Consider the following 13544-nt stretch of genomic DNA (forward strand, 5'->3'; position numbering starts at 1 on the left):
AATAATTACATGGAGGCTCTTGTTGTTCTCTTAGCTCTTGAAAGGGGGGTTGTGCTTGGTTCAAGTAAGATTATTTGTGAGTTTGATTCTCAAGTTATTGTGGATATGCCGAATAGACAGAAGATGGATGATGTTGACTAGTATTTGGCAGTGATGGGGCCATCAAAGTCTCAGTTTGCATGATTCCTTGGATTTTCTTTGTTTTTTCTATGTTCCCCAAGAGTGGAATAGGATAGCTGACTATTTGGCCAAGTGGGCCACAGAGGTGCATGATTGTTGGGATCTTGGAGATTGGGGCCAATTGCCTCAAGAGTATGCTTAAGTTCTAGAAAGGATTGTTCTGAAGGACAAGATGTGATAGACTTGTCCCTTTAGGGGGTGCTCATTGGTATTGATTTGTATTGTTATTCTTTAATTAATAAAGTTTTACCCCTTTTTTAGAAAAAAAAAATTGTAATTTCAAAAAAAAGATATAAATAAATAAAATAAATTTGAAATTTAAATTTAAATAGAAAAAACGAAATACAAAATATAAATTTATCAAAATTTAACTTTTATTTATAATTATAATTAAAAAAATTATAAACTTATTCAATTAATAAACAATTAAATAAGAATGCACTTATTTTTTTAAAGTTAATAATAATAATGTTGTTTATATTATAGTAATAATAATAAAGTTTCTTAAATAGTTATAGTTTAGTTAATAAAATAAATATAATTAGAATATTATTAAAAATAAATTTACATTATAGTGAAATTTATTACTTATTTAATTTTATTAAAATAAACCTAGTTAGTAATTAGTTTAAAATTTTAGAAAATAATTAATAAATTATGTCTAAATTTTATATATGTTTCAACCACAAAGTTGAATTAAATTATAATTAAAATAACCTTATACGATTTGAATTTGAATTTTCATTCTCAAGATTAAATCTTACTTAAATTAATTAATTATATTATAATTTAATACAATCTTAATCTTAATTTGATAAAAATATATAATTAGAATTTTAACTTAAATCTACATAATTATAATAATATTTAATCTTAAATTTAATTTTTAATTATAATTGTTTAAAAATTATAATTATTTTTATTTTTAATCTTAAAATTTTTAGTTAATTTTGATTCTAATTATATTATATAAAAATATAAAAAATTAGATAAAGCCTCAATACTAATGTTAAACGTCAAAAAAAATCCGGCTACAATTTCTGACTTGGCAAACGTTTACTAGGGTTTGAGGAGGGTTCAACCCCGATGTGTGGAGGAGATTGAAAGGCCTCCTCCACGAGGGTAAGACCTATGCTCTTCCTTTACTTTCTTTTCTTATTGTATTTATGGGTCAGTGCAAGAAGATGAGTCCACTTTTTGGCCAAAAAGTGGAAGTGTTTTCCCTGTTTTTGAAATTTTGTCTCACTTGAGCTTAAATTTTGAAACACTTAGAGATTGAATCTTCGAAACCGTCAGCAATATAAAAGATAGCTCTCTGAGTGTACTTTTCAAATATGTAATTTATTTTAATACCCACATAATAAAAAATAACTTTTTGAATGGAGTTCTAAAAACTATGTTTTAAAAATGTCTGTTTCAGGACCATACCATGCATGTGTAGGACCCACACTTTTTGACACAATTAAAATTATTTTCTCAAACCGTTTTGGGAAATGGTTTGTAACACACTGAAGATTGATGAGCATATTTTTCTGTATTTTTTTTTCAAATATTTTTTTTTAAATTAATTTTTTAATGGCCGTATTTATCTTTTTAAAAATTTGACGTGTACGACCCACATAATTTGACATAAACTTAGCATTTTTTGAATTTTTTTTTTAAATTGAAAAGAATTTTGTGTAGATTGATGACATATAATTTTTTTTTCAAAATTCATTAAAATAAAAAAGTTATTAAATTAAGAAAATTAGTTAATATTTCAAATTTATGAACCTGATTTAGTATAAATTAAATGAAAAATAGTTAAAATAATCAATTTTTAAATTAATTTACATATTTAGAATCTAGACAGTATAATTTGAAATGGGTTTCAATTTCGTATAAAAATTCTCTGATTAGAGGCACGTAAACTATTTCATTTCATCATATTTGTGCTTTCATTCATGGAGCTTTGAATTTGCAGGTTCATGTCTCAGGTGTGGCCATCCTAGGCCTATCTCGGGCCTAATCCCGAGGCAAGTGGTGGGTTGTGAATTCAAATTTTGCATAACGGGCCTGCGTTTCGAAAACGGGGGCCCATTTCATTTTTTGCCCGTTGGATTTAACAACGGACCCCCATTTTAAAAACAGGGGCCCGTTATTTAAATAACGGGCCCCCGTTATTTAAATAACGAGCCCCCGTTTCTAAATAACCATTACTGTAAAAAAAAGATAGATTGCATCGATTTACCACACTATCATTGAAATCTGTACTGACAAAGATTTTTTATATCATTTGGCAGTACTTTTTAATATTTTTTACATGATTTTTTGAAGAACTCAGTAAAAAGATATTATTTTTTGAAGACGAGTTTGTAAAAATGGGTTCTAAGCAACATCAAAAGAAAAAAAAGAGGACAATGACAATGGACGAAATTCAAGTACAAAGAGAGAAGGAGGCAAAACGCCAAAGAGATCGAAGATCACAACAACGACAATTGAATAACATTTCTGAAGAATCTAGTTCAGTGCCCATTGTAGATGAGACCATTGAAGACATCATGATGGATGCAAGAAATGTAGAACCACACATGGGTATGACTGTTGATGCAAATGTTGATGTGGATGCGAATCCTGGTATGTTTTTAAATCCTAATGACTATGATGCCAATCAAATTGCTGATTTAAATGAAGCTGGATATAAATTTCATACACCAATATGAAAAGAAATAAAAATTGAAAATATTACACCACCCTCTCTAAAAGAAAATGAATGTAATTTGTTTACTATTGATAGCAATGTGCTAGGTAATCTTAATGGGTTAGTTTCTTGGAGACAAATTAGAACACATGCAAACAGATTATATAAACAATTTTTCTATAATAAAAAGTTAGGATTCCAATGTCAATTAATGCTACAATTAATAAAAATGTTAAAAATGCGTAAAGTCATGAAAAAAATAGGTATTTATGCAAAACCAAAAAGAAAAGATGAATCATATAAGCAAGTTGTATCTACTGTTGCCAGTGCCATCGATTCTATAGGAAAAACAAGTCGATCTAAAGATAAGAATGCAGCACGTAGAGTTATAACGACTGCTATAGTTGACAAAATGATTGTTAGTAAAAGAATGTTAAGTGATATAAGTGGCTATTTGAACTTACATCGTAGAACCTTGTCAAGAGTGGCCAAAAGAAGAGACACAATTGAAATTGATCCACTAAACCATTGTTGGAGTTTTAGTGGTAGACTTCAAAGGTCGGACATGAAATTAAATGATGAAACTAAACAATTAATTGCAAAATTTTGGCATGATAACACTAGAGTTTCATCAAATGTTAGAGATGTTTTAAAGTTAAGGGTGGGATCAAAAATTCATGATCCTCATCCAAAACATCTTCTTGACATGACTCAAACTGAATTCTTTAAAAAAATTAGTGATGAATCTGTGTTAATGAATTTACGAATTAGTCAAAGATTATTTGAAAAATGCAAACCCTGGTATGTTAAAATCAATAAACAAAGAATATCTTGTTGTTGTAAAACTCATGTCCAGTTTCGTTACTATTATGATGTTTTTCGATATATTCGTTATATGTTGCATGGTAATGATCTTGTGCAGGATTGTGGTGTTTATGTTCCACCTGAAACTATAAAAGATTTTATTGGAAGTTTATTTTGTAAACCACCTAATGAACAATTATTTCTTTCCAGTTCATGCATTTATGGCCTTTGCAATTTATGTGGGAACTATTCTTCGATAGGTGAATGTTTGCATGAACTTGTTTCATCTAAGTTTGGACAAAAAATGGTTGATGTTAGGAGATTTAAAAATATAGAATACCCTCTAAAGGATGGAAAGATGGGGAAACGTTTAGAATTGATTATAGAACAGAATAGTGTGAATGCATTTATTAGTGAGTTTAAAACTCATATTGTTCCAAAATATGTGAAACATTCCCAACATGCTGGATGGCTTGATGGACAATTTCGCATATGCAAGAACACATTTCCAGTTGGAACAATAGTATCAGTTGTGGATTTTGCAGAAAATTATACTCTAAAACAACAAGAGGAAACTCAATCACAATACTACAACTCAGTGCAAGTGGCCATATTTGTGCACATTATATATAGACATGACCATGATAGTACAGAAGATAACAGAAATTTTTTGAGGGAGTATCATTTCTATGTTAGCAATAATCGATTACACTCTTCAGAGTTTGTCCAACATTGCTTTGAGGTATTTTATGATAATCTTAAGGAAAGAGAAATTTACATGAAACAACATATGATATGGTCAGATAACTGCACTAGAAAATTCAAAAATGCAAGAATGTTTTATTGGCTATGCAAAGTTCACAAGATAACCAATGTCCAACATTTATGGAGTTTTTTTGAAGCGGGACATGGTAAGGGGGAACACGATGGAGCCGGTGCCTGTATAAAAAGAGCTCTTGCTAGAGAACAATTGAAATTCGAGGATGCAGTGAAATTCAGAGATGCTCGTGCAGTTGTAGATTGGTGCAATTCAAAGTTGTCAAAAGGATCAACTAAAAACTCTGCAATTTGACGTTTCTTTTGGTTGATAGAGGAAGATAGTATTCCTATTCTACATGATTGTAATACCATCATTGGATCAGCTAAATGGCATTCATTTAAGAGTTCTAATTCAAACACATGGACTATATTCATAAGGAAACTTGCTTGCTTTTGTCAGTTTTGTGTTTCTAGAGATTGGGAATTTTGTGAGCATAAAGAATGGGTTGAAGAATGGCAACAAAGATCATTGAGACCCATAGATGCAAATGATCTGCATGAAAGAACTGGTGAAGATATGGATCAAATGTTTGCATCAAATGACTATGATTGCATTTCAGATCTTATACAACAAGGTAAAATTAATTTTGAAATTTGTTTTGATTTATTAAATAGTACATAAATTTATGAAATCTTACAGTGTATATTTTTGTTTTTATTTCTCATTAAATATAAAAATAAAATTGTTTTGTGCACAGGACATGTCTATGTTGTTGTTGCACTAGAGGACAATGAAGAGGGGACAGAGTATTGGTTGGCTTGATGTGTAGAGCCAAAACATAAGCTAACTACTCCTCGAGTAGATGATGATGGTTATGACTATCCAACAGGATCTGTGGTTGTTGTTGGCACTTGGCTACGCAAATATCTAACAAGAAAGAATGGATTGCCTACATTTGAAGATTATGAATTAGAGAAGAAGATTATACATTACTCGCATTTGGTAGTGGCAACTAATATAAAATTGGATAGATATCATGGCAGGCCTACTAATAAACAATTATGGACTCTCTCTATGGAAGAGCACAAGACAATTATAGATGCTTTGCAAAAGAGAGAGGATGCAGATGGTATAACGGAATGAATCTAGTGAAATTTTGTTTCAGGACTACCACAAGTAGAAGGCATCAATGAAAACAAAGTTATTTAAATAGACTATTTATTTTATTTTAGATATGTCTTCTTGATTACATTTTGTGTACAATATACATAAATGAGAGACTATTGGTCAAATTTATGAATGAGATAATTATGTTTTAATCAAGTTCTATTCATTATATTTGTTAAATGATACTTTTTAATTTATAATATGTTATAATTATAAGATATGTTTCGATACTTAGTTCATGATGTATGCACATTTAGTTTATCTAATCACAAGAACTATTTAAACGAAATTCCAAAAATAAAATTACAAGTCCACATAATGCCTATAAAGTTGTTTAAGCACAACTTCCATAAATAAAATTTCAAGTCCACATAATATATAAAGTATGCACAAAATTTCAAGTCCACATAATTTCAAGTTAATATATATGATCTAATGTGCACATAATTTCAAGTCCACATAATATCTAATGGGCATAATACACATAAAGTATGCATATAATATATATGATCTAATTTCCTATTATGAAACTATCCATATATATAAAGTATGTGTGTGCACGTGTAAACAAATATGTAAAGCCCGTAAAATTTCAAGTCCACATAATCCATATAATATCTAATCCATATATATGTCTAGATGGTAACATGATGTTCACTCCACATAATATCTAATGTGCACAAAATATATAAAGTATGCACAAAATATATATGATCTAATCCTATTATGCAACTATCCATCTATATAAAGTATGTGCACGTGTAAACAAATGTGTAAAGTCCATAAAAAAGTACATATCAAAGCCAAATAAATAGTAAATCTAAGTGCTATCATCAATAACATCTCGTGGTCTCTTGTCCCTGGGACGTGGTCCAGATCCACCTGTCTCATGTTGTACAATAAAAAAATAATATTAAAATATTACTTGAAATTAACTATTAAAAGAATCATTTATCAAATATAGTAGAATTCATAAATTAAGTTACAAACTTACCATATGCTCATCAGATCCTCTAGCAGTATCTCTCTTGTCCCCGGGACGTGGTCCAGATCCCCCTGTCTCATGCTGTACAATAAAAAAATAATATTAAAATATTACTTGAAATTAACTATTAAAAGAATCATTTATCAAATATAGTAGAATTCGTAAATTAAGTTACAAACTTACCATATGCTCATCAAATTCTCTAGCAGTATCTCTCTTGTCCCTAGGATGTGGTCCAGATCCATCTGTCTCATGCTATACAATAAAAAAATAATATTAAAATATTACTTGAAATTAACTATTAAAAGAATCATTTATCAAATATAGTAGAATTCATAAATTAAGTTACTTGAACTTACCATATGCTCATCAGATCCTCTAGCAGTATCTTGTGCAGTATCAACACCAAATGTAGTGCTAGCTAACTCCTATACAAGGTCAAATTCAAAGTGTCCAATTAAATCTTAAATTAAGAGTCTAAATAAGATCAAATTAAGTATTACATATTAATACCTCAAAGGACGTCGATGTGCGTTCAAATTGGCTCTGATCAAAATTATGAGGATAACCTATCCTAATGGTAGTGTCCACCTACATACATCCATTTAATGAAATCATATTTAGTGAACATATATATGTGTACTAAATAATTTCAAGTTAAGTTACAATATTGTAAGAGTTCATATTTAATTTAAGAATTATAAGATACATACCATAGATGGTGTCACAATAGTCAGACCCTCTTCTTGATGTGATGTAGAGGGTCCCTCATGACCTGAATCCTGGAGAAAGAAGCATTCAATGTATCAAGATGAAAATTTATATAGTATATGATGATAACATATTAACTTAAAAAGATCTAGTACAATGTCTAGATAGAAATTTATACTATACCCCATAAGGTGTGCCGAGTTGTGTTCCAGTAGATGCAATATTGACTCTAATATTAGGTGTAGTCCCTATCTACATAAACAAAATTTATTTAATGAAGTATTAGATTGTATAAAAAAAGAGATGCACTTAGTTTATACCTATATTTAATGAAGTATAAAAAGATTGACATGTACATGTATATATATTTATACTTGGTCAAGATGAACATCCGAGCAAAGAAAATCCATATAAGATGTCATCATACTATCATCTACTGCATCATGCTCATCTGGAACTGAAGTAGATCCTACAGTAGTAGTAGGACCTACACACGTCTCATGACAACTTGAACACATATGTGGCATCCATCGAGGAGCAGATGCCATGTGAGCAACTTGCTCACTCAGGTTACCTGTGAGGAAAGTCAAAGCATCTAATGTTGAAATGAATGATGTATTTTGGACATCTGCAGGAATCGATGGAGCAACAAGTGGAACTATGGGTGGATCTGGTAGGGGATTATTACTCCGTGCCCCTAATCTATGCTATGGCATTCCACGACCAACACCCTGGAATGACTTAATATCAAAATGATTTGGTTTTTGGTTCATTACAAACTCACAACATAATTTCTTCAAAAAATAAAAAGGGACCTCATAATTACGATGTGGTGGATAATCAAAAACCATCCACCATCTATCCCAAAAGTATCTAGCCATTTCTGGATGCACACACCACCTAATTGAAATTCTTTTCTGGTTAGGTTGCATTGGTTCTCTTGTTTTTGGGTTGGTAAAATATGGACATAAATGAGCTTTGGTTATTTTCAAATCAATGATTTGCCTATAAGTTACACCATCGGCATAAAAATCATGCAACTCTTGTCGTCGTCTATGAAATTGATCTAATTGAGAATCAACAGATCTAACTGACTCAACAACAGTTTGCATTGATTTTGCAAACTCTACAAGATGGGGTGGCGTGACTTACTCATTTTGGATAGCAGCAATGTTTTGTTCAATCACTTGTAGGTTTTCATTAATTCATTCTCTTAAACAAATTTTATCCAATCTAGGGGGTTGTTGTGGTGGTGGTGGTGGTGGTGGTGGAGGTGGAGGAGGAGGAGGAGGGGGTTGTGGTGGGGGATTTTCAACTAATAGTTCATCTATGTCAAAGACATCCATGATAACAAAGAACTCCTTCATATATAAAGATATACATGAATTATATACAACTCTATGTCAAAGAAGAATCTATTTTACTAAATTAAAAAAAAACATTTATAAATAGTAACATTTCTATGTTGTTGAATGAGATACACATGAAATATATAATATAATATTGAACTTAAAAAAATATACATGTACATACTATTGAATCTTGAAATATAAAATTTGCGCACAAAACTTAATAAAAACTTTCAATGAAACATCATAAATCTATTATATATTCAATTTAATAAATTCATTTCTTGTAAAATGCATCAACTATTAAAATCAATATAAAATATTTCATACATAAGATCAATAAAGAAGTGAGAAATAAGATGACCCTCCTTCTAGTGTAAGAATATATAGCATGGAAACAATATTACTAAGACAACATAATATTTTGTTAACTTTAACTTAAAGTTATTTTGAAAAATGCACGTGTTTGTTTGGATGCTCCATATTTCTAGTGTTTTAGTGTACATGATAATTTATTAGTATTCAATTACATATTTTTGAGATAATTGCCATCAATTCATATTACATTGATTAGTCTTCAGACAATCTTAAAAAAAAACTAATCTCCCATGACTATAAATGACATACTTAAAACATATTATATTCTAAGTGGTTGTCATGTAAAGACAAAACATCAAAACTTTTGAAGAGTTAAGCATATTTCACCATTAAATTTCTCCCATAATCAAATCTACACAAGATTATAATTTACAAAACCTTCAAAAAATATTATTTCCTATAAATCATTTATTATTAAACTCCACAATCATTTGTTTTCATATATAATCTTTCTATAAAATTTAAGATATCAATTCATACACAAATTCTCTTACAAAGTTGAATAAGAAATGAAACTCTTACATAAAAATCAACACAACATGCCAACAATTAAAAACAAAATTAACCTTGCAATATTTACTTTTAAAATAATCAATTTCAACAATATTTTACACATGCATTTATAATTATCAACTAGAATATTATTTTGACTAACATTCCAAATAAAATTCCTAACATACTATATGATCCTCATTCCTAAATTCCTCTATCATACTTGCAAGCACTTAATTATTAAGTCAATGAACAAACTACAACTCAATGAAGCTAAAAAAGTGATGCAAGCCTATTTTTAAATATCCCAATTCCTTTCGCTGACCTAATACTTTTAGTGGCAACCATTTTAAAATTTCGTATTAATCAAAGAGAATATTTTAGGGAAAAAATGCAATGTTGGCACTTTATGAAAATAAAGGTTTTTAAGACTCTAGAGACTTGTTCATCACAATATTTTATTGTTTAATATGCAAAATTTTGAAAGATTTTGATATGTACAGACAAATTAAATTTTTCATATAATTAGAGGTGAAATCAATTTTGAATTCTACCTCAATGATTGAGGGGATCTTACAATTTTGACTTTAAATATAGCTTCATTTATACTCTTTCATAAATAAACTAAAATAGAAGCTATAAAGAATTGCTAAATTCTAGCAATATATGTGTATGCAAGCAAGCATAAAAAATCAATAAAGGACTTAAACTATGAATTTCAAACCATTATGCTATGCATAAGTACCACCTTTAGATCGAGTTAAAGGATAATGTATAAAAGATGAAAGAAAACTCTTGTTGTAGCTAAAGGTTGATGGCTTCAAGATGGATTTGTGACCAAGATAGGATGTAAGGTGCTTAAATTGGCAACATAACATTGCATTACAAGAGTTCTTGAAAATAGCTCATATAATGATTTATTTATAGTCATGAAGGATAGAGGATTAAAGACTAAGATTGTTTTGAGAGATCAATGGAGTAGATTGATTGAAAGGATTGTGTGCATTAGAAGCTTCCAAGTGGCAACTTATGTTTGGTGCACATGAGGAGTTCATGATCCAAGAAATTTTTGAGAAAAAGGTCTTCTTAGGGGTGTATACACCAAGATGTTGTAAAAAAAGGTAGCCAAATGACCAGAAAAAGATAAACACGAGTGCATTATTGGAAAATTCATTTAATGCATTCGAGGTCTTTTTTGTAGTGATTTTTTCTTACACTATCCTAGGCTTGTTTACACTATTGTAGGCTCATTAGGACTATCCTAGGTTCATTAGGATTGTCCCAAGTTCATTATGGCTTTCTTAGGCTCATTAAAACTTTCTTAGGTTCATTAAGACTTCCCTACATTCATTAGGATCATTTGAGGCTCATTGGGACTATCATATGTTCATTGTGATTGTCCTAGGTTCATTAATTTAATTTGTGTGTTCATTGGGACTATCTCACGTTCTCAAATAGCTTCAACTAATATCTTAGATTAACTATTTAAAAAAAAAATAGCTCCTTAACAATTTAATATTATATACAATCAAATATGATTTCAACTTCAAACCTTGTGCACCTTTTAAAACCAAAAGATGTTGTTAAAACCATTCTTCTAATATTAGCTTAATCATAACATAATCTAATAAATCTTCCTCAAAATATCTACCAACTTCAAATCATATATCAAATGTTTTATAATATAAATTACATTCTAGATATACCAATATACTTCTAAAGATATTCAAAATGCTTCTTGGGAATTATATTTTTCAAATCTTTCGGATGTATATATAATTAGCACCCCATTTAGAAAACTCATTATCAATCAACATTATAAATCAAGAATATTTTTTATTTTGTATTAATGAATTATATATTTGGCATATTAGCTTCCTTTATGAACCTATGTAAACGAAACTCCAATTTTAGTAACTTATCTAGCTTTGCTCTTAAATTGTGTCCATAATTGATCCTTTTATACCATCACATGACATAATAGGACCATAATAGGACCTTTATGCCATGACATGACATAAACCTAAGCCTAAACTTTCATATCTAAAATTTGAAGAGTAATGTTAATTACTTTTAAGGTTATACTAATTTAGTGGTAAACTTTTGTATTGCCTAATGAGGATTAAGAACAATTTAGGTACATATGTTCGGTTTTATTTCAATTTCATTTTCAAACGATTTTGTTTTTGTTTCCATTTCATTTTCGATTTTTTGTTTGTGTCGATTTCGTTTTGTTAATTATCTAGGTTTGGTTTTGGTTTCTAAATTTGTTGATTACGGTTTAGGGTTAACTGTTCAAAAATATTTTAGATCAAAATCAAGAATTTACAAATTTAAAAAATAATTTATTTATATGCTACTATAAAAAAAACTAAAATAATAAAAAAAAAACTAAATAATACACAAATAAACAAGAAAAATATACAAGAAAATTATGAAATGTGAAAATAGATGACTGAATGTGCACCTGGGATAGTGGTAGAGGCTTGAAGTGGAAACCACAGCATGAGGGCCCGTTTTTTATCTCTTCTTGTCAACTCATTGTCACGGTGAAAATGAAAAATTATCCAAAAAAATGGTAAAAATAGAATTTCAAAACGGGGGCCCATTTTTTAAAAACGAGCCCCCGTTTTGTTTATAAACGGGGACCCATTTTGTTTATAAACGGGGGCCTGTTTTGTGACAAAACGGGGGCCCGTTTTATTTAGCTTCGGCACCCTGTGACCCTTTAGCTCGGGAGGCCAAACCATTAATGGGCCCCCATTTTTTAGAACGGGCCCCCATTTTTTGAAAACGGGGGCCCATTTTGTGGAGCACGTTTTCCAACACACAGACTTCCGCGAATTTGTGACTCATTAGCTTGCACATACCCTTATTTCATTTATGTGCATTCTTGGTTGGCTTTTTTGGATTATTGGGGAGATTGTTGGATTTGGTTGTTCATTGTCAACATATTCCTGTGAGTTATTCCAGAGAGTTTGGGAATATTTTCTAATCTAATTTTTAGTAGTTTGGTTTTGTTGATCACTATTTTGCAGAATCTGGTATTTCCTCCGGTATATTGTAGTATGATCAAATCTTGTGCTAAGACTTTGGGATATTGTCTTTGATGATCTTGTGAATCTTCATTTCAGATGGTTCATGATTGGTGCCCCAAAAGTTATCTTTCTTCATTATACTTGTTGAATTGTTGTGTTCTTAAGCTTTCTGATGTTGACCAATGAAGATTTGAAAAGTGGTGTTGGTGCAGCTATTTCGGATGAGTCTATCATGTTTTTTGGTGTTTCCTAGTCATATCCTATTTTTTTTGGTGATTCGCATTGGTCGTTGTGTGAGTTGTGGTGATTTTTTATGAACTAGTGATGATTTTTTGTGTTATGTGATATTTCTAGTGGTGAAGCATGTTGCGGTTGATTTCAGTGGGATTTTCAGTGGATGTGATCATTTGAGAATTTGAATTAGGTCCATGCTATGTAATATAAATCATAATATTAGTCTGGTGGTTGATCTTTGTGTTGTGCAATATAACTTTTTGAATTGTATGATGAGGGTTGAGGATTTAGCTGAGCTTGTTATCAAGGTTGATGATTTTTATCTATAGGTGAGAGGCCTATGTAATTTTGGGTGTTGGAAATTGTGTGTCTGCATTATCAGAGAAATTTGAATTCTGAAAAAGAGATTTATCATTCAGTGAAGTGTTGTGGTGAGTTTGGTGTTGTAGAGAAGACAACTCTACTTAATTGGAACTTTCATTAGGAATTTGTAGATGCTATCATTGCAGTTCATTCTTTTGGATTGTAGTCTGAATCATAGTGTAAGTCAGTGAGACTTCCCTGAGGGTTGTAGCCTTCTAAGAAAATATCTTTTGAGAAGTGAGCTCTAGGAAGTGTGCCCAAATGTATGTGCATTCCCCATTCTAATAATTTTCACATACTACTGTAGAGTATCATCTTACTGTGGGTAGGTTCCCACCAAGGTTTTTCCCTTGACCGGGTTTTCCACTTCAAAATCTTGGTTTTGTGTGTTGTGTTGTTAATT

The sequence above is a fragment of the Cryptomeria japonica genome, chromosome 3 (assembly GCF_030272615.1).
Source record: "Cryptomeria japonica chromosome 3, Sugi_1.0, whole genome shotgun sequence".
In the NCBI taxonomy this organism is placed as follows: Eukaryota; Viridiplantae; Streptophyta; class Pinopsida; order Cupressales; family Cupressaceae; genus Cryptomeria; species Cryptomeria japonica.